The 23083-nt window shown below is 46.7% G+C and overlaps 1 protein-coding gene across 1 annotated transcript in view; it reads left to right on the forward strand.

Annotated features, from left to right (window-relative positions):
• The window catches only part of TWIST2 (twist family bHLH transcription factor 2), a 36960-nt gene that overhangs the window by 1283 nt on the left and 12594 nt on the right, over positions 1 to 23083 (forward strand). The gene's annotated exons all lie outside the window — the stretch shown is intronic.

A 23083-nucleotide genomic window follows, 5' to 3' on the forward strand; every position in this document is an offset into this window, starting at 1 on the left:
CGTTTCTCTTAAAAGAAACAAGCAGCAGATGTCGGCTGCAACCCCGGGCTGCTCCCCTTCCCCCTCACACAATAAAAAAAGCAAACAAAGATAGAACAAACTTTGCCAAATTTTCCTATTTCTTCGGTTTCCCTTCCCCAAAGTGCCGGTAAAGCAAAGGCGTTAGATGTAGTTTCTTATTTACTCTCATCACTAAACCGCTCCTCATCATTTTCCATTAGCAGAAAACTACTTCCTCTTACGTTGCCTTTGTAATATTTGGGGAAGGAGAAATAAACAGTAAGAAAGGAGGAGAAAAAAAAAAAAAGCCCCTTAATAACACCCTCATCTCAAGCTAATTAAGCAGAGCAGCTCTGCGTTGTGTCAGCCAGAGTTTGCATACAGCCGGTCGCTCTCTGGGGCTCGGAACATAAAGCAGATCCCGCAAAACCCATTTCACCAAGCAAACACTCAAAAGGGAAATTTGCCCCCGCCTTGTAACGTCGCACATGATGTAAAACAAAATAATTTAATCATGTGGAGAATCGGCTCCTTAAAGGCGAAAAGAAAGTTTATCCCAGCCCATTGGCCAGGCTGGTTTTTTTAAAGAGGCAAATCCATCTTTGCTTTAGCAGCAATAAATGACCCATTAAAAAAACCCACCCTGATGGAACTACAGTACCTTGTTGGAAAAAGCCAAAAAGTGCTCAACCAGGGCTTACTAGCGGTGTAAAATGCAGACTTGAAACCAGTTTAGAAACCACTTCAAGTAAAAGTTTTATTCGCGCTCTAAAATACTTTGCATTTGGGTGCTGCAATTAGGGTTTCCACGCGCTCTGCTAGGGAGCCCCCCCCCCAAATATTAGGCTGTTCAAATATTGGTTACTCTCTCCGTTGCACAAAGCTGCCTGTTTTGTTTAAATAGGTAACGCTGCTGTTGTTGTTTTTATGACTATGGCTGGCATTACTATTTTTTGCGTGATGTGCCCCAATTTCTACTGCAAAAAGCCAAAGTTGAGTTGCTTTTAAAAAGGAAAAACCCTCCGTTTACAAAACAGAGAGCTTTTTCCCATGCTAATCTGGCTAAAAAAGCTGCAGCAAATAGATTAAAAAAAAAAGTCACACGCAAAAACCCAGGCTTCTTGTCAAAAACAGATGTAAAATGTCCCAAACACATATTTCTTCAGCAGTTTAGATTGGCTGAATAGTAAAGTGCTGGGATGGAACAATGCATTTATTCTGTTGTTTCCTAAATGATGTGCTGCCATTAGCCAGTGATGTTTTTAAAACTGTTATCTAATATGCAACCATCCCTCTATCACACAGTACTTTAGCAGCAAAACCTGCTTTTCTTTTAAGCTCATTTAAAAATCACTATCTGTCAAATTATCATTAACAATGCTACAAAGAGGTGGATTTTTGTATGTGGATGCTCAGGTTGTCCCTACCTAAAAGAAATTAAAGCAACATTTTGGACTGCGTGAAAAAAACATGACAGAGAACCAAACCCCGACGTGTTTTCGGTTTGCTTTGGGGTGAATCGGTATTTGGAGTCTTTACCCTAGCCCGACCTGCAGCCTGGTGCTTAGAGGTAGCTTTTTGCTCCACGTTCTCATCCCCTGTAGAGGAAGGTCGCCTTTTCCTGAGCGCCCAGACTTTCCCCTTCGCCTCTCCTTTCGGTGCCCGTGTGTGTATGCACACGCGTGCGGTTGAACTGTTGAAAACGTTGTTGACAAATGGCCTGGTGTGGTGCGGTGTCAAATTCTATCGTTTATGGCGACAAAAGTTACGTCTGCCAGCATAAAAAGCCCGAAGTAGACGAGATCCTCGAGAAATCCTCCAAAATGGGCAAACTTAGCTGGGTGGCATGTCACAGACTTCTGTGTGGGTCGGTCAGACAGAGGAGTTTTTATACATACCAGGGGAGCAGTCTCACAAAAAAACCAAAACACCTTAAGAAATAGCTATTATCTGAATTTGGGATCAGCTCCTGCCTTTCCTAGGGAGTAGCAAGCACTACAAATGTTGGATGAGCATGAAGGGGTAAGCTCTGTTTGGGCTGGATTGCCGCAGCTATCCTCCTTTTTCCCTGGGTTTTTGGGGGAGGGAGGCAAGGAAGGGATTTCTGCTTGGGAAATGGTCATTCCCCTTCAGCTGCAGGGGAAAAAAAAAAAAAAAAACAACCACCCACTACCAACAGAGGAGCTTTTTGATTAGAAAATCAGAGCCTTGGACACTGGTGGAATGCCACCTGGCCTTTGTGAACGCCAGCAGGTCACTGCTGCTCACTCCTCTGGCCAAGGGGAGGTTTTCCACTTCTGATACATATAATCACGGGCAGCTTACGCTGTAAGTTTCAAGAGAAGCAGGCATAGCTTTGTACTTCAATTAGTGCAATAGGATGCTTCACCAGACATGCAAAGCTGAGCCTTCCTCCCCTCACATCTCCCCATCCTCATTGCCAGCACCTGTGCCCCTTCCTTCCCTTGCAGCCACCCTTCTCTTCAACATATTCCAGATTCTAAAGAAAACATAGTTCCCATTATTCCATTTAGTAAAAAAAAAAAATTGTGCAACTGGGATGTCAGGAGCATCAACAAAGTGTAAGGAACAAGACCATTCTAACCCCCATGCCAGTAAGACCAGTCTGCCAGCATCCCCCTTCCTCCCACTCATAGCATCAGGGCTGTTTGCCTCCCCTGGGCTGGCACTCGCACTAATAATACCTTTCCCATCTTTTCTTCGTACTGGGGAAGCTGCAGGCAGCATGTGTGTGACACGCAGCCCTCTTACCATCGCTCCTTCAGACTACAGGGCCATTTCCAGTATAAAACACTAGCATCCTATTTCATTTTGTCCTTAAAGAAGCAAACAGATGTTATCTCTGCTGGCCCTGGGAACAACCTACTTCTATAGTTTATGAGAGCAGTACAGTTAACCGGGGGTGTTGTGACACTGGAACTAAGCCCTTTTTGTCCCCAAAGCCCTATTTTTCAATATGCATCCTCAGAAAAAAATGTAAATACGTTTCCTTGACAGGAAGGATTGTAAAGTTTGGTATTTACATTAATAGGCTTGTAGCAGGGGGTTTTCATCTTAGTGCATTTAAAAGCCCGGCAAAACGCATTTTGGGTCTTCTGTTTACATTCGTGTCTTTCCTTGGGAAAGAATAAATCTGTTAGACAGCGAACACCAACTACATTGCAGTCAGCCAGAAAACGCTCAGGCTGAGACCTTGGAAAGAGAGGGTGCAAGGAAAACGTTCCAGAGAAGGAGACATCCCAAAGAAATCTGCCACGGGCTGGATACATATAAACTAATTACCGATCATAAGGAGTTAGACACACACACGGTGGAAGGAAAATGTTGGATCGACACTGAAGGACTGCTCAGAAGAGTGGCAAAAGCATGTTATTACTTAATCTGCCGGAGCCAGTGCTGCGGTAAAAGTCCTACCGGGAGAGATGTGCATGGAAGGGTCATTAAGGGAGCATGAGGGCATACATTTCAGTTAAGTAGACTTAATTTGCCTGCAAATTAGTCATCCTCACACCTTTGTGCAGAGTAGCTCCAGTTTTAAGAGCCTACAAAGCATCTTCAATAAAACAAAAGGGAAGATTGCAGCACCTCTCCTCTGCAATCCTTCCTTCCGTGCTTTTTCGGGTGTATTTCAAAGTTATAGGTAGCAGCGATAAATTAGCCTCAGAGATCACAGCAGCCTCTTGCAGAGCCGCGACAGATCCTGTAACCGCCACTGAAATCTTTTGGGGACATTTCTCGTCACTCTTTCAATTATTTTTATAGCTGTAGCTCCGAGAATCATTTCCATGTGGTTCAGCACAACTTTGAAACCTCCGAGCCTGAAATCTCCAGAATTTATGTCTTGCTGCAGAGCCATAGGAATAGTCTGATGAGGCCACAAACATGTAAGGGAACGCCACCACAACCCCGAGCACAAAGCGAGCTCGACATGTAATCAGGGAATTACAGCTGCCGGTTGCAAAAAGAACACATTTTGGGTAGCTTCCCCTCACCCCCCGACTCTCTCCAGACTTTGGTAAAGATAAGGGAGGGAAAAAAGCTGATTAAAATAAAGGGCTGTGCCATGAAAAACACACTTGGCCAGATCCTCAGCTGGGACCAAGCAACCTTGCTGCTCCTTGCTAGCTGACTATCCCATCAGACCGATCAGTGCGTTGCTCTAAGTGACTTGAAGTGCTATGCACCATCACTTACGATTTACTTCTTTGGAAAATTTGGAAGTGAGGAAAACAAGAATTCCTGCAGCTGCATACTAGCAGCCTCGTGCTAATTAATGATTAGTTCTCAAGAATTAAAACAGGAGAAATATTTGCCAGGGAAAAGAACTGTAGGCACCCCAGCATTTAATTAGGGTTGTAGTTGTAGAAGATGACCACTCAGCAGCAACATCTAAACATACTCAAATAACAAATTAACTCAGCCAGCCAATAAATCAAAGCAAGGCAGCCCTTACCCTCATCCCAGTCTCTTTAACCACTTCCACACCAGACCTGGCCAACAGCAGCTGGTCGATCCGGCCCATGCCAGGGCACAGCAACTGTGCCATCGGGGCCAGTTTTTGGAAGTGTTCTTGTCCCTCTCCCAGGAAGGGGAGACAGTTCAAACCAGCAAGCATCCTCTCATGTGGGCTCTTTGTTAGGCTCCATTCAACCTCCCCGTCACTGTCGGGGCTTGTATTTTCTCTGTGTGCATGTGAGCATGAATGGAAGGTGGGAATTGGGGCTCTGCTAGCTCTTTGGGATGTGCTTCTCCACCTGCGTTACAGCAGCTCTTTCTTTGGGGGAGTCGACTGATAAAATAGAGGACCTCCTTATGAATTTTTTCCGCTGTCACCCCTAGAGTCCAAGGTTTTCGGCATTTAGCAGTAAGGAGGTTTTTCCTTTACGCAGGGAAGGAAAACAATCTGCTTTTCTCCTCTGAAAAAGAGATGTCGCATCATGGGAACCAGCTTCCGGAACCTAGAGACATGGACACCTTGCTGGAGGAGGGTGCAAATAGGACAGGGAGGCTTCTGCCCCACTGCTATACAAATGTTAAAATAAGCAACAACTGCTAAGCCCTATTGCTAACAGAGGGTTTCAAAGAGGCCGTTATACCCCTGATCTCTCTGGATGGTCCTCTCCTGAGCCTTTTGGGGAAGGGAAAGACATTTTGATCTAATCCTCCAAACTGAACCCAGGAAAAGCAGCACCAAACCTGCAACCAGTTGGGTGTTTGTCTGTGCAGAGGTGTTCATCCTGTCCCTGGGCTGGGGTCTTCTCCAGGGAGGGGACAGCCAGGCTTCCCCAGGCCACTCATAGGGGTTTCGTTTGTGAGCCTTCATCTGATTAAGGATTTTTTTTTTCTTTTGACTTCAGCATTTCAGCAGGGGAGGGGAGTTAGGCAAACCCAGTCTTGCAAAAGCAATCAGACATCAAAAAAGACAATAATCCTTGTGCCCTTGCACTGTACGGTGAGCTGGAAATGAGCTATGGTCCCTCCTCTTCTTCCCATCTTCTCTCCATCTTTTAACCACAGCTCAGAAAACAGAAAAAGCAGGGGGAAGAGACAGATGTCTACTAGTTCAGCTTGATATATGTTTACTGGAGGAGGTCCAGTAAGCCTGTACTCGCTTTAATTGAATTCCTAATAAGATAGTTTTGCCTTATTAACTGCCACCCCCAAGAAGAAGCTTTACCATTTCCTTAAGAGATAGTAGACTTGCCAAACACATAGTTTAAAAATGTATGAATTAGGATTCAGATTAATTTAACCACTAAAAATCCTCATGCAGTAGTTTATGTGATTATGCCTTCGGTTTAAGCTGTTTGGACCTCCTTTAAGAAAAAAAAAACCACACTTATGTTTGTGCTTAAATGTAAATAAACCTAATCGCTCAGCTAGGAGAGATGTAGGGGGGGATCGTGGCTGTACTTAGGCTCCCATTAAAAAAAATTAGCTGCTCCAGCTTGGAAAATTCAGGAGAATGGGATGGAACCAGAGAGATACTTTCATGCAGAAAGTGACATTTTGCATGGCTGGGGGATTCCCCAATACATCCAGTATCCCCGACACCGAACTCCTTGATAAAATTAATCAGCTAGAAGGATCTCGCCCACGAGCACACATATTTAAGACTGGCCCTTATGGCACATTTCACATGCACTGTGATGAAATCTTGCTGAGGAATATGGCTCCTAAGAAAATCCTGGCTGGGAGAAGTTTAGAAAATAATGGGGATATTAGGAAAAAATGAAGGGCTGACACAGGAGAGGTAAATGCTTCGTGGCATACATTTGTCTTTGGTAATGGGGTGGTTTATCTTCAGTTAAAAGAAAGGACTCTAATCCCTCTGTGGAACGTGTGCTCAGGGAGCACTGCGGTACCCCGGTATCCCCATGCCATCACCCCACAGATGTCACTGGGAATGTTCTCACTCTACAGCACAAAACCACCTCACCCTAAATACACTCAGGACAGAGAAGCAACAAAATGGCCTTTCAATGTTGAAAGAAAAGTGGTGAAATGCAGAGGATCAGCAACCAAACAGCAATTTTGCATTTCACCGCTTGCCTTTTGACATACAAACAGTCCTGTCCCACTGCATGCCTTCGCCAAGGACAACATATATATATATACAGCACTTATATGAGTGCTGCCCATTTAAGAAAAAGCTGTAAGCTCCCCTTTGGGCATTTAGAGCCAAGACCCCAGGGGAAAGAGGTGCTTTAGGCTGAGTTGCACATGCTGTATGGCCCAGGAGGAGCCCCAGCATCTGTGGGTGCTGAGCAATGCTGCCCAACCCAAGCATGGGAGCAGAGCAGTGTGTTGTCTTCCCCAGGAACACACCCTCGTACCAGCATTGCTATGGGCATAGCAGAGTGCCCAGGAAAAATGCATCTGCAGCACAATCAAACTGTTAAAATGGGGAAAATAGCTTTTCATGAGTGCCTGTCTCCTTGTCCCTCTTGCACACTTCCTGCCAGCATGCCCAGCACCACTTCCATGCCATGTACACACCAAACTGTATCCCATGGGGGGCTTTTGCCAATTCTTGTGAGCTTAAGCCTTTCTTCCCTGCAAACGCGCAGGCAAGCTTGCTCAGCAGGCTGTGGCACACCAGACCCCAGTGGGTGCCACGGCATGGGGTGGATGGCAGGGATTGAGCCCATGCAAGAGGATCTACATGGAACCAGAGAGTTTCTGGCTATGGCAGTGCCTCTGGAAGTACCAGGGAAGCTTCCCAGTAAAATACCGAGGCATGAAATTACACGATAAAAGCAGTCTAAGTGAGATGATAATGTCCTTTAAAAAAATCTATGCATACAACATGACGTGTATTTTTACATAATAGATAAGATTCTGCATCTGTTTAAGAAATTTATTCTTTTGCCCAATGAGCTCAGGAAATTTCTAATATCACCAAGTCCTTTTTGCTGCCTCTAATCGCAAGCGCGATGCTTCAGGCACGACCCTGCAATCTCCGCGTTCAAAGCTCTCTTCCAGCTCGGCGGGGTTTTATGCACTGAACCACCAGACATTTTCCAAGAGGTTTTTCATCCTTTGCCACGAGAAGGGATGTTTAATAGGTTCCTGTTATTACCAGCACTAAATAATCTTTTATACTGTCTGGGTCTGAAGTGTTCCCTGTTGGAGGGGAACTGGAGCACGGCTGAGCGTCTGCTTTCTTACCACCTTCCCCGTAGAGAAGGGGTGAGCTTCTACTTGGGTTTCAATGCAGAAAGGTAGTTCAGAGCACCAGGGTTTGAACTGTCAAGCCACATTTTGTGCCCAAAAAAATCAAGGGTGTTAAGGACATTCATTTCCAGTGATCCCCTCAAAGATTTTGAGGATACAACCTAGCAAACAATATTTCTTGCGATAACGTAATGCATGTAAAAGTTAAAGACATCACTGTTATATGTGTTCATGCCAGGGAAACTAGTGGAGGAGAGTGCCATTTAAAGACCCTATCACCCCAAAATAATTACAGGTACCCCCAGCCAGTGAAAGCCATGTGCTCAGAAGGCTGGGGATACAGAGTAGCATTTTCAGCTGTGAAATTAGGAGCTCAAAACACACCAATTTTCAATAGGACTAAGTCAATCTGAAAGTTTTACTTGTAAGTGCAGTTATTTTGTAAATCAGGCAGTACTTTCACTCTCAGCAGGTGGCAAAAGGTAAATATTTTAAAGCGGTTGAGCAGCCAAAGGGAAACAGACATGGCTTTGAAAATTGCAGCTATTTCTTAGCTGTGAAATATGACAGAATAAAAGAGAAATGCCTGGCTTAAAAAGGCACATTCTTCAAATACATTACCTTTCTTTGATACTGGTTTATTGTTATCAAATATATTATTGGCCCATTTTCTGCTGCAATGAGAAAAGTTTTTTTAAAGTACCTTTTAAAGTACCATATAAGCACATGAGCAGGTACACATACAAGTCCCGAGTACATTTATTAGATCTGGCCATTCGTCCCTGCTCCTACAGAAAATAAACCTCCTGTTTATAGGATGTTCTGTGCTATTTCCTAATGCCATAATTTCACCAACTGTGCAAATCAGTTGTGATCTATTGTTGTTCCCTAGTGTCACTCTTCCTTAATCTTTCATTTAAATGCTACTACATGAGTTCTCACACAGCTCTAGCAACACTTGCATTGTTTTAAAATACAAAACTTTTCTAGACAGGAAATCCATAAAGTTACCCCCTTGAATTACTCTTCCACTGCACTGATCGGTCTGCCCTTCAGCTCTTTATTTCATCCTTAAAATTGCACACACGGCCAAAACATTTCAAAACAGGGGCTTTTTTGCTAGTTTCTGCCGTGCCACGCCAGCAGACACAGCCTGACAAAGCAGCTTGGAGAACTCCAAGAGAACAATTCCATGCAATCTTTCTCGTTGCATGCAAACCCGCAGCACACCGATGCCAGCTGCAGCACCCTGCCTACACTACGCAGACCCAGTACAACCCCAGTTTAACACTGCATCAAAGAGGTCCTCCACCACACCCTCCCCATGCAAAGGGTGTTCGTCCACCCTCCTGACATGACTGACCTGTCCCTTGGGGCTGGCAGGAGTACCCCGTGCAGACAACCTAGAGGGACCACACAGGGGTCCTGCAGCAGCATGGGCAGTAAGCATGGGGTAGGATTCTGGGGATGGGGTGGTGTCAATCACACAATGAAAAGTCCTTTTTCATGGGACAAGGCCAGCACAGCCCAAGCGAGCTTTGGGAGGCAAGGGCCAACACCACCACGGTGGGTGAAAACAAGGAGAGGAAAGCTTCCTGGATCTCTTTCAGGGAGCCCAGGCCAAGACTTGATGCATAAAGCTTTGCAGGGGATTTGGTTGCTGGGACTATCTGGGGCACGGGTGAGTTTCGAGTTGTCCCATTGTACTTTGTAGAAGCTAAAACAGCCAGTGAGGCACCAGCAGGTCTGCAGCCATGGCACAGTCACGGGAGGCGATTCAGTGAAGTTGTTGGTCCAGTGGTGCAACACAGCAGGGCTTTTGTCCCCAAGAAAGCTCACCACTTCCAGCAGGTTCACTTCTTGCAGGTGGACATGTGAGATGGCCACAGCATGGACGTTTATCTTCCCATGCTAGGAAAGACACCAGCCCTGAACACAGCTCCAGCCTGAGTACTCAGCCCTTTGCAGGCACTGCTGGGACCCCAGCCCTTAACCTTGGTCTTCCCCCAGCCCCTGCACCTCATAGCAGGACAGGAGCCCCCCAAATCTGGGCTCTCCACCTCCCTGCTGCAACATCCCAGCACCACACAGGGATGAAGCACCATCAGCTTTTAGCCCCGCAGTTCCAAGAGACATCAGATGGGGCTGCAAGGCAGCTGAGGCTGTTCCTCACATTTTCATTTTCTTAGGAAACTAAGAAATTAAAAAAACACCACCAAAAACCATCATTTGGCAGCAAGCAGAGGGTGGGGATCCCTGCCAAGGCCTGGACAGCTGTACCTTCTTCACTAGCAAGTTGTGTGATCAGCGAGGGCCATGCTGAAAGCCAAGAGGAGTTACCATAGCTGCCACATTGCATTTTGCTGATCCTTCCTCTGGGAGACACCTTAAAGAAACAAACCCACCCTAACAGCTACGCCAGCACTCCCGCTCTGCCGTGCATCAGAGGAAAACTATGGGTGACCTCTCGGGGTTTGTGTTTTAGGTTGGGTTTTTTCCCTCCTTTCCCCAATCTCCAGCGTTTCTGATCCAAGACAGGGGGACAGAGGAGGAGGAGTGTAGTTCATACAAAAAATAGTTTTCCGTTTTCTGCAGCATCGCTCAGGCTGCCCGCCCCTCCCATTCATGGCCCCGGCAGTGCTCCTGCGGCTGGGCCTTCCCGACAGCTTGAAATAACCCAGGAAATTGTGCAAAACCCCCAACGGGTCTGATCCCGCCTGGCCGGAGGCATGCACGCTCTGCAGCCCGGACCGACCCGCCCCAAGCCTCTGTCCTTGCATTGCAAATCTCAAAGCTTTCGCCTGGTGAGGTCTTAAAAATAGCAGAAGGGAAAGGACACGTCACGAGGAGGGAGTGAGACGTGATGAGCGTGGAGAAGCTTTGAGGAGCACTGATGGACTGTGCCCAGCACGCAGCGGATACCTGAAGGGAAAAAAAATCCCAGGCAATGGCTGGGGGAAACCTCCGCTCCCCAGCAGCATGGGTAATGAAATGAAAGACTCTCAGATTTGTTTTTAAACAGAAACAGAATTTTTCTCTTCTTCAGGACAAAAGAGACCTATTCCCATGTGTTAGCCCTGTTCTATCTGTCCCCTACATGACAGCCAAGCACTTCCTAGGCTTCAAGATTTATTTTTAAGCTCATCAGTTAAAGAACCTTCTGACCTTCAAATCCTCCTTTCAGATATATTGCCACGTGTATTCTTCTTTCCATTATAAAGCCCATTTTCCTTGAAAACTTCTCCAAAAGATACTTCCAAGGAGCTGTGCTTGCTCCGAGGCCATACTCAGATACAGAGTCCCCAGACTGTTGGGCAGACATGCTGATGATGTACAGACATATTTAGCTGCTTACCATAACCTGGCAGCCCCATAATTAGTGGTTCCCCAGGCTCAGAGAAATCCTTTTGATGGAAAAGGTGGAAAGTCACAGGAGCACAGCACAGCTTGCTCCTGGGCTCTTGCTGACTCAGCATCTGCTGGCACTAGAGGGCAGGATACACTATATTAAAGAGTAAGGTAGGTTTGAGGTTGCATTGAAGGGGCACATCTTATGCTTGTCTAACAGGGGGCATGCAGCATACGTGGGGGCAGCCAGGAGCTGCCTCATCACACAAAGCAAGGAGGACCCCAGTCTTGCACAGAGCACATCCCATAGCAGTGATCATCAGGACAACACTCTCCCAGATTATTTAACTTCAGAACACCCAATAGCACCAGAGACACTCTTACCATGTTCCAGTCACATGCAGCTGGCAAAGAAGCAGGCAGCTACTTCGAGGCGAAACGTTTTGCCTTGCCAAGGGGATGCTCTGAACAGCATCCTCTGACACTGTGCAGCAGTTTGATCAAAAGCATTTGGCAGATCCGTGCAGCAGGCAGAGGCAAGCTACACTGGAAGTGCCATAGCTCCAGTTCTTGGAAATGACCCTTTTCATGCACATCAACCTGCTGATGCTTAGGCGGTTGTCAATATATTCTTTCTAGATAGAAAAAAACTTTGTAAAAAAAATCTCATTACTTTCTCTGGCATGTTTTTCTACCTATATGATTAAAGCTTTACTGTACTCATTTTAATAGGATATTTTAGATCAGCTTCAAACAAAAGTACAGGTTTACACTGCTCCTTTATCAACAGCCACTTCAATAAACAACCAAAATTTTAAGCAGGTCCTCCAAGCAGGTCCTGCAGTGCAGTCCTTTCATTAGTGAAAGCCTCATAGAATTGGCAGGCTTCAAGAGCAAGGTAATTTGTGCTCTAAACACAAGAAAAACTTCTCTCAAGCCTCCCAGGTCTCTTTGCACGGAGGCCCTAATCCTGCAACCATGGCATGTCACTGCAGCACAGTGGATGGAGGTACCCTGCACGCAATATCGTGGGCTGACAGTTGGGAGCAGAAGGTTGTACCCTAAACAAGCAATCTTTTTTTTTTTTTGACATCACAACTTGTAATATGTGACAGCAACTAAACAGATCAGGCTGGACTGATGTGGCAAACCGCTGCCAGGGTGAAGCCTGAAGCACAGGACAAGACCCACAGGTCTGTCAGACATTATCTGCCCTTCACTGAGGGACTGAACTCCTTTAAAATTTTAAGGATTTGGGGTGAAAACTAAAACTGAGCCCCACTGAAATGCTGTTCCCACTGGGCTCCCTATGCACTGCAGCAGCTCAATGCAGAACCAGACCTAGCTGTGTCCCAGCAGAGCCAGATTGCCCAGCAGTCCCTGCTCAAAAAGTGCATTTTAAGTTGTGACACCTGAAAACAGCACAGGAGGGCTTTCAGGACCATAAGCTGAAACTGGGTTAGGGAGATGAGGGACAAACCCCAAAATATGCCTGTTCCATAAATTTCTTTGAAGAAAATCACCAAGAGCTCCCAAATAGGGAAGAGTAACGGTTTTGTTGCAGTTTAGGCGTGGAGATGTCTCACCCCTGCTTTGCTGCTAGGGAAAAAGCATACATTCAGGTGCTGGGAAATAGGAGTTTTTCAAGGAAAGCTTCTACAGAGGTAGTGGTTGCTGAAGGAGTCCCCGCACCCTCTCCCCACCTGCCCAGTTCATCTCCAGCCCATTTCACACTGCTGCTTTTGGCTGGGCTGTGCACTCCTGTGCCCCAAGTGCCATGGAATGTTGGGGCTGGCACTGCTCTCGCCAGTGAGCTGAGGTCCCTTGTCCAGGCAGGCCTTTATATCAGAGCCTCTGAGCTAATTGCACAGACAGCAGCGCTTTTCTTTCATTACTGCATGCTATTCGATGCAATGAGGCCAACAGGCTTTGCTCTCCATACACCCATACTCCATCCTGAGGGCACTCATTACCACTGTGCCCTAAATGAAGGAGCCTGGCCGAACCTAGTCCTGGTTCAGACCCAACTTGCCCATACAATTTGGGTTGATGAACAGTGCCTCAGTTTCCCCACTGAAAAGCAAACGCTAATCCTTTTCCTTTCAGTGCCTGTTGCCTGCCCACATTGTAACCTCCCGAGACAGGACCTTCCTACAATCAGTGCACGTAGAAAAGGGATCCTCACGCAACCAGACTGGTTTTCCTCTGCCCAGCCCCATGCCCACCCTCCTTGCTGGGTTGCCCACCCCACAGTGCAGAACATCCTCTCGGTACCCTGCATTTTTAGGTGAATTTTGCATCCCAGCAGGATCCAACTGCTGCCAAAGGGAAACCAGCTCTGCACCAGGGCCAGGCTGAGCAGCCCATCTACAACACTTTATATGCGTTTCACAGCTTCTCATTTCAACGATCTAAATTGCAGATGTGCGCCTCGGATTTGGAGGGAGACAAAAACGGAAGGAAAAAGGTTAAGCAGCTCTGAGTCACTCCAATACACGACCTACTGTTGATTTAGAAACCTACCTCGGCAGTAAATACAGAATAAAAGTTCTCCAAACTGTTTAACCTTTTGTATTCTGGCCAGCAAAACAAATAATGTGAGAACAAAACATCCCTCCAGAGTCAGAAAAGCAACAAATAGGGAAAACCCTGCAGTGGAGTCAGTACCAAGGAAAAAAGTGACCTAAAGCAAGTGATCTAAAGAGGAGGGAGGGGGGGAAATGAAAAAGTAGTAGACATGAAAGGCAAAGAGGTAGGCGCTCACATTAGCAGCGTAGATAACGAAGAGAGCAGGCTGTGCTGCTCTCTGGGAACTGCTCCAGGCGACACAAGGCGAGCAACAACTTCCCAAACAAGCGGAGGGAGGCTGCACAACCACAGCACAATGAAAAACAGAAAATACAACCCAAACCCAGCTCCTGCGGAAGTCCGGAGTAAGCCTCCAGTTCAACAAGCACCAGCACCCACTTGGGAGGGTGGGGGGGAGCTGCTTGAACCCAGGCTCTCCTTGGGGTTGCACATACTTGACATATCCATTATAGTTCCAAATTATTGACACACAGGCTGTTTGGTTGCTGGTTTTGGGGGGTCTAGAAGCACAAGGCTGAAGGCAAAGGACAACTCTGCTTTGTAACTCGGAGCTCACTGCGTAACTGCAAACAGACATCGCATACAGGTAGACAGGAGCACTGAGGAGAGAATTAGCTTCACTGCAGGCAGGTGAGCCTGACTGTGCAGGCAGGGTGTGCGTGCATCAGCATCGAGGGAGCTCCTGAGAAGGCTGGCACTGGAGACAGAGCAGGCTGTGCACAGAGGTGTCCTTATCTCAGCTTTGGAAACCCCTGCAAATTTTTTGAAGGCAGCTGAACCAAACCCCCAAGATCTCATTGAATTTTTTTTTTGTCTTCAAAGCACAGGGTGTAGCAGCGGAAGGAGAGCTTTCCCTGGGATTTGAGGCACTGAGTGGGAGTTGAGAGAAAGGCCAGCATCTGCTGATCTCAGGGTACCATCAAGAGATTACTGCACAAGGATCTCGAGGAGTTCATTTGGGCCAGAGCCATCCCAAGGTCTCCAGTTAAAGCAGAATCACTGAAAAGCCGTGCAAAGTGACTGGGGGGAGCCAAGGGGGCTTTAGAGTCCCAACAGTTGCAATGATTAAAAGGAAAACTGATGAGCAAGCGTTTACAGCATAAGTCAGACTTTCCTTAAATATTTAGGCATGCTTTAAATCAGCAGTGCTGTGGTTCACAAACCACCAGAGATTGTGTGGAGATGGGGATGCATTTAAAATAAAAATCACCATTATGGTCAGCACACAGATGCAAAACTAGGGGTGGAGACAGAACTGCCTGCATGGTGTTGCTGGGTGATAATTAAGACCTAAACACCCCTTGGACTAGTTTTCTCCCCCAACTTCCTAGATAAGGGATGCAACCTTCCCCCTTTCCTTTTGTACAACAGTGATAACTGCTGTTGAATGCAAGGCTGAATTTCTTTGTCAAAAATCATGCTGACATCTGGACAGGATTTCAGAGACCATACTTCAAGTTCTTTTTTGAATCCCTCAAAAATAATGTATTCAAGCTTTTCCACCTAAAGTCGGAAGGCTTAACCCATTCCCTATTAAAAATACTACATTAATTAAGACATGACATGCTCTGTTGACATTTTAAAAGTTACATGAGGCTTTAAGAAAATACCAATAAAGCAGGGCTAAAGCTAGGTATGGCAATTTGACCTTTGTGGTGAAGAAAGAAAAGCAGAAAACATTGAGATTTTTGCATTACAGATGCTATTGAGCCAGCAGTGTTCCTAAATTATGGAACTTTTCAAGTATGTGTCTCTACTTTCGTCTGTCTTCCCCCTTTGCTGTAGATCCTAACACACTGACATTTGCTTGCTACAGATAGACATGAAAGTACAGGATTCTTCTCCATGCAGCAGCCCCTCCCAAATAGCGGGATGGGACCTTGGGGAAGATGCCCCTTTTTGCACTGCAACTCTGACAGATGATGCCTGGGGTGGGAGGGAGCCCCTGGGAAATAGAGGCAATTTGAGCATCAGCTTCCTCTAAGGCAGGACAAACCCACACTGATTACATGGGAGGAGAATTTCATGTTCCTTTGTGCTAGGAGGAGCCTTAAGAAGTGCAATCAGTGAGGCTACAGAGGGCTGCCAGGAGCACTTGTGCTCACACACATCTCCCTATCTGTTGCTGGCATTGAGCTGAGCCTGACAGACAGAAAGGAGCCCAAAACTGGGAGAAGGCAGCACAAAAAACTGGGGAATCTGAAACAAGAGCTGGGATTGTTTCCTGTGCCCTCATCTTGGCAGAGGCAAGTGATGGAGTAAAGCACAGAGGGAACAAAGGGAGTTGAGGGGAAAGGAGGAGCCCAGAAGACTGACAGTAGAAGCAAAGGGCCTTGGAGACCAGAGAAGAGGCAACAGGCAGAATGAGCATCTTGGGCTGGGATTTATTGCAAAGGGAGGCTGAGACTGACCAGGCACCACACTAACATCAGGAGCCTGTTCCCAGCAGGGATCTCTGCTGTTGGAGCACTGCATCACATGGATGTTGTAGCCGTAAGACTGGGAGGAAGGGGGAGCAGCCAGAACTGCCATGAGCATCAGGGTCAAGAAAGACAGGCTGGAAACAGAAAGACTCCCAGGAGCCAGCAACACCCTTCTTACACCTACATGTCCTCCAGGAGTAGAAAAAACAGGGAAGGAGGAAAAATGTAAACTGGACTCCCAGAGACCGGCTGTAGGGTACTGGGGAGGTTTCCCCACCTTCTCTCACACCCCAGTCCCAACCCTCACCCAAAGCTGAGCTGAAGCCCCCACCAGCTCTCCCACAAGAGCAGTAGGTGCCCAGCTCCCTGCAGCCAGGGATCCCCAGCTCTCATCTGCTACTGAACCTGAGGTAGCTCAAAATTCACCCTGATGGTCCTGAAGCCCCTCACCCAGCAGGCAGCCAGGCTGTTTTAGAGGCAAAGGAAAGCACCAAAATGGTTAAACACCATTGAGCTGAAACTATTTCACCTCCACTGTGTGTGCATACTCACTCCTCACACCAGTGAGTCACACTGAACTTGGCCTTGAAACAGCCAAGACTTCCTTCCTCTGGTCTGTTATTAGGGAAGTGAGAAGGTCTAATGGACAGACTGGAGCAGAGAGATGAGACCAAAGAGGTTTAGGCCACCTCCAGAGCTGAAGTGTTTTTTGAAGGGCACTAAATTTTCTTGATCCATTTGAGAATACCAGCCTAAGCTCATGTCCCAGAGTCTTTATCATATAGCTGCTGTTTGAATTTCTTGGAAATAGTTCTATCCATAACATACAAGACCAACATAAGTAGGGATAAAGCAACATTTTCAGGTTTGAAGTACACAGCTGGAAGTCCAGAAGGCATAAGCTGGTTCAGAGCAAGCCCCACATGTCCTGCTACTGCCGTGTCCCAGGCCATCTCCACAGACGTTTCTGGTCCCTGGGCTAGGTCACAGCTCCCTTTCCTGGAAAAGCAGCCTGCAGGTATTCCCTTGGCTTTCTTCTGCCTAGGAGCAATCCTCAGGCAACAGACCACTTGGCTGGGTCTCATCACAGGCGATTCCCCTGACCAGACAGGAAGTACCCAAAAGCTAAGCATCTCCTCCACAGCCCATGCACATGGGAGGATCTTTGCAGACATGGAAGAGGTGAGCAGGCTCTCCCAGAACTGATACAAACCACCAATTTCTGCAATAAGAGCCTAGCCACAGCTCCACGGAGAGGAATAAACTCTGCTCCTTTCATTAATGGAGCCTAGATGGAAATAGACTTCTGCAGTATTAAACCATCCAAACAAAGAGACCCATCCCCTGGATTTCAGGCCATTCCATAACCCAAGATGTAACAGCCATGTGAGGTGACAGGAACATAATACAGACATCTATGGAAGGAGAAACAATAGCAACAGTTCTTCTGAGTCTCTGGAGCTACTGTGAGACACTTAACCTTCTTATTCCAGCCCTAGCTAGTTGGGGGGCAGCATGCAGACACTTGGAAATGACTGTAGGTTCTTCCTTCACACAACAGGATGCTTTTGCATCAAGCCCTGTCCTGGAACAGAAAGCACTCCAGTGGAATAACCCAGGAGCTTTTGCCAAAGAGCGACTGAGGGGAGGGAAGGAAAGGAAGAAGAAAGTATTTAATAACTCCCAAATCATTTCTGAAAATTCATTAGCTATTATTTTAGCTGTGTGACCTCCTGAAGGGACTTTCTAGAGGGCTGGATTGTGCAGTTAACTAAAAATATAAATAAGTATGGGGAGGGCAGAGATCACTTTATTCAGCCAAATCGTGTGGGATGTCAGGTTGAGTTTCCTGTAGGGTGCATCCCTGCACTTCCGAGACACCAGTGTGGCCCAGCATCTCCCCCAGTCTGAGGGCACCTCCCCAGCCGGCAGGCATGGCACCAGCAAATGAGTTATTTTTCATCTGGGGAGCACTGATTTCCAAAGACTTCCTGCCAGTCCCACAGGGACAGAAGCATGTTGCATTACTGCAAGTTTTCCAGCTGCAGTCCAAGTGGGCTGCAGCTTCAGACATGCTGCAGAGACTAGCTCCCAGGCAGGCACGCCGCTCTGGGGAAGGGCCTTTACCCTGCCTACCTGCAGCATGAATTTTTGGGTAAGGGAAACTTGCGAGTTCCTTTCTATTTGCATTTTTTTCTTCTTCCACCTTCAAGGAAGATGCACGTGCCACAAGAACTAGCCAGTGTCCCTGCACCTATCTGCTAAAACTTTGTTTGATTCACCCATTTAATGAGGTTGATTTAAAATAACTGCTTGTTTTAGGGAGCCTCTAAGTTGAGGACTTGCTAATCTTCAGACACCTATTTATCTTACAAGTGAGGATGTAGTGAGAAATACAGCTAAGAACATTTCCCCTCAATCCTCAATTATTAGCAAGAGGGGGATCTCTCCACATGGTGTGATGTCTAAAACCAGAATCTCTTTGGTTTTCAGTGGTATTCTCCCTAACAGCTGAACACTAACTTCACAGTATCACATATATGTATACACATGCACACCAGTAGTTACTGATACGGGCAAGTGCTGTGTTTAGGTACATACATGTGCAGAGGAAGCATGCAGTGAGCATATTGATATGAGACACATCTGTAGCTGATTAAGAGTGGCAATCAGATAGTTCAAAAGAAAACAAAAGCATGTTTAACTGGTAAAAAGCAGAGGAGTGAAAAGTGCTTAATTTGAGTCACTACAGACATCTTGTTCTCCTTCATACCTAGAGTGTATTTAAAGTCTAAACATGGTACCAGAGATGAGCTGTGTACTGCATGTAGAAGCATGCACACACACTAGGCATAATTACATCAATACTTCCACATACCCTACCTGCATTCAATTTGATTTCTTAACAAGCCTTTAAACCTTCCACTTCAACTAGTGGACATGATATCCAGCCTCCCTCATGCTTTAAACGTGTATGTGAAGTTTTAACCCAAGGAATAAGAAGCTTAAAGAAACATTTTGCTATACTGCAAACATACGCTTTGTATAAAACTCAGTTGTACAGAGCAGAAAAGCTGTTCAGCACTAGTCAAACCCTAGCAGTTAGCCAAGAAGCCCACCAGCAGCAACTCCAGAGCAAGCCCCTGATTCACAGGAGCATGATTTTATCTCAGGTCTACACATCCTAGGATAGCTTGCAAAACTCAGAGAGGAACAGCATTGCCAAAATCAAAGCACAAAGTCTGTTTTGAACAAACGCAGAGAGCTCCTCTTCCTCTCCCCAGAAAGAGGATTGCATTGGTATTGCAGTAACATGGGTTATTAGCTCAGTGGGAACCTAGCAGAGTTCAGACTCTAAGGTTCAAACAAGTCCAGCTTGCAGCTGGCAAACCTAAACAAGGCTAGCCAGCTGGCCTTGAGCTGAGTCATCCACACAGTAATTTGGTTGAAAACGTTGACTTAACCCATTCATTTAATCACCCAAATCCAAAAAACCCTGACAACTACAGTCAAGAAAATGTGCTTTTTTCAGAATGAGAGACTGGAAAAGACCATGTAAACCGATTTTCCAGAGCTTTTTCTAGGCTTCTGTGTGCATGCCGCATGCAGTTCAAGTTCTTGGTAGCTTTTTGCTAGCCTGTTCTGATCCAGCAAAGCACATCCTTAGTGCATGTGCTAAACCCCACTGAAGTCAGTGGGGCTACTGGCACACACTTAAACATTAGGCCTGTGATTACATACTTCACTAAATGGAGACAACTTAAGGACACACTGACTTTTTTGCTCCTTTAGCAAAGAGATTTCATCTCGCTTCTTCCTCCAAGAGCTTAAACTTGCTGGAGTGAGACTGTTTGTTCCTCTTTGAAAAACAGCAGCTAGGGAGCTATCAACTTTATGTTTTACCTCTCACAAAGCCATAAACTCCAGAAGCATGGTGAAAAACTGACATGAGAGCTCTGAAGTGTCTGCAGGATAGCTTATTTATAGAGAAGAAACATGGAATAGCAACATAGAAAGCAGGTAGGCAGCAAGGGGAACACACCACCTTTGCTATCCACTCCCAGCTCACTGTTGCTTTAAAAAAAAATTTAAAAGTTATTAGCTACTCATTGCAGGGAAAATTATAACCCTCAGGATGTTAGTTTATGAGCCTACAGGCTCTTGGAGCAGAGCAGTGGGTTTGGGCAGCTCACAACAACATCCAGGCTAGAAATGTGTTGCTAAAGAGGTTGTGAGTAAGATCTCTCCCTCTCCCGCTTCCCGTTACTTGCTTGTCCTGCATCACCCGCGTAACAGTTTCAGGAAAGCCTGCAAAGCAACCAGCCAACCTCAAGCTGAGTTATAAGCAATGATGCTATCCTTATGAGTCTTGGAAAAACGAGTGATTCACAGTTGCTTAGTGCCAGGACAGGGACCAGCAGCTTACTGCTATCTCCTCAGGAGACCACACTCCTGAAATAGGATGGCAACATCAGAAACCACAATAATCAAGATAAAATATTTCACCCATGACCAGGCCAAGGGAGATTCTCTGCCACATTATTCCCTATAACCACCATGTTATTGCCCTTCTCTCCAGAAAGGCTTGTCATTAACTTAGTTAGGAACCTCTCTGGTAGCCACCACAGTCTGAGATGCACACAGCCACAAAAACAACACAGACCTCCAAGGATTTTGGGATCTGAGACAGCCAAGAAGTTTGAAGCAAAGCAAATGAGACCATACTGAAGCATAGCCTATTCAAACACACACAGAAAAAACCCACTCCAAACCCCCTTCTAGCCATGCAAGTAACCTTACCTCCTGCCACTTGTCCTGCAAAGGTCCCCATAATGAAAAGCTGTGTTGGACACCCCCAGACAGCAGAGAGCCAGCCTTGAGAAGAGCCTGCCAAGGAGACAAAGGAGAGGAGAAGTAGTGGCAAGGCTGTTTATAAACACCAAGGCAAAGAGGAAGGGGTTCATTAAACTAAAGAGCAGCAGCTGGGTAAAACAACTCAGGCTGAAACCTAGAGGGATGAGTTTTGGCATGGGCAATGCCATCTGCATGGAGGGCAAAAGCTGTGAAGTTTATGAGAAGGATTGCACAGTGTGGTAATTGCAGTTAAGGCTGGCAGAATTGGCCCAGGAGAGATGCAGGACCCAGGATGGCTCTTGCCAGGCTTGTGTCCACATTAATGTAGCCGTCAGACCATTCTAGACAAAGTGAAAGAGCAGATAACAAATGCAAAGCGAGCTGTGGTCTACCAGCACGCACTGGTAGAATTCAAGGTCAGTGTGGTCATTCCCAGAGGCACGGCATTAGCATCCGTCACCTGCAGGGTGCCCAAAATGTGAATGCAGCTGCCCTGGTGTGCAGCGGGGCTCCTGTCCCGAGCTCTGCTCGCCCCGGCTCTGCACGTCAGCCGGTGGTTTTCTCTGAAGCACGGCATGGTTAACATCACCAGCACACGCCGGAGTGCCTTACTCGATGCCAAGTACTTCTTACCCCGGCGGGATTGTTTGGCGTATAAAAATGTAACTCCCTCTGCATGAGGGCAACACCCTGTAACCCCACGTATTTTAAAGAGTTGGACTATTCTTGCCGTAAAAAAGATCAGAGTAGCTTTATTGACTGCAGCGGAGTTAAGCTGGTTTATTCCAAGTGAGAATTTGGCCCCTTGACTTCAATGAAGCTGTGTTGATTAATCCCAGATGGAGACCTGGCCTGGTACAATCCCCTCCAAAAGTCCTGGGAGATTAGTAACACATAGACTGGATCACCACCGTTACTCAGAGACGGGTGGTTATCAAAAACCTGCACCTGCCATCCTGTGAAACGCTGTCAGGATGGGGCTGAGCGGTAGTGGTCACCGACTTGGGGGACCAGGGTGTGGTGAGCAAGGGCAAGTTCTTCAAACGCTGTCTCATGCCAGGGGGGAGATGCCAAAGTAGCACCCTTTCCTCTGCAAACATCTGGGAATGTCACTGGGGATGCGAGTCCCAGCTCTGCCAAACCCCAGGCATGGTGATATTGAGCACACTGGGCAAGGAACTGGGAAATCCTGCTTCTTCACCTTAAGAGCTTTTTGTGATGCTCTGTAAAGATACGTGAGTGTAAAAAATGAGGAATAAATCCCCCGAGTTTCAGGGAATCTGCCCCAGCATCACTTTGGCGTTTTGAAGAGCAAACACAGCTTCAAGCACCAAAGGGAATTTTTTTTTCCCTACTCCAAATGCAAAAAAAGCCCAGGGTCATTTTTCAGCAATCCCCTCCAGGTCTCTCTCAGGGCAGGCAAAGTTTTGCTTCCCCATGCTACAGGCACAAGTGCCATACTTCTTGTGGGGAATGAATCCACAGAAAATTAGAGTTGCTTGACTTTCACAGAAGTTCCTTTACACACACGCGTGCCTGTAGAGAGACGGTGAAGCTGTGCCGTGCGTCGCGGTGTGGAGAAACATCCGAATAAACCAATTCAAAGGCGGGTGTTGATGTTTTTTTGCGTCTCGTGGTAGGAACTCGGAGTGGATGGTACATAGCCCATCTCCCCAGAACATGAGTCATACGGATGCATTATTCCTGGCTACAGGGATGCCAGTGCCTCTCCCCGAACTGCTGGCTGGAGTTTTCCCTCTGTTTGCTTTGAGGTTGCATCGCGCAGGTCAAGGTAACAACGAAAGGGCTCGGCATTGCACGCAGATGAGGCCCAGCTTCGCCGTTGGGAAGAAAGAAATGCCTAAGCTTGCAGTTCGCTCGCTCCAGCTCTGCCTTCCAAGCGTTTCTGAAGTCAGGCATCTGGAGCGTGATGTAATCTGAAGATTGATCAGCAGCGGCACACGTACAGCTGTGCACATCTGGCCTACAGGTGTTTCAGCTGCTATTCGTCCGTGACTGTACCGAACATTACAAAGCACCTCGACTTCGTAAGGCAAACGTACCGTTCCCGCGGATTGTTCACAGAAGCCCAAAAAATGCAAATGTCTCTGCTTTTTAGTGGCTCGCTCCAGGGTTTTCTGGTTAGGTTTTTTGTTTTAGAGTAAGGAATA

This window comes from Eurypyga helias, unplaced genomic scaffold (assembly GCF_000690775.1).
Source record: "Eurypyga helias isolate BGI_N326 unplaced genomic scaffold, ASM69077v1 scaffold35872, whole genome shotgun sequence".
NCBI classification, from domain to species: Eukaryota; Metazoa; Chordata; class Aves; order Eurypygiformes; family Eurypygidae; genus Eurypyga; species Eurypyga helias.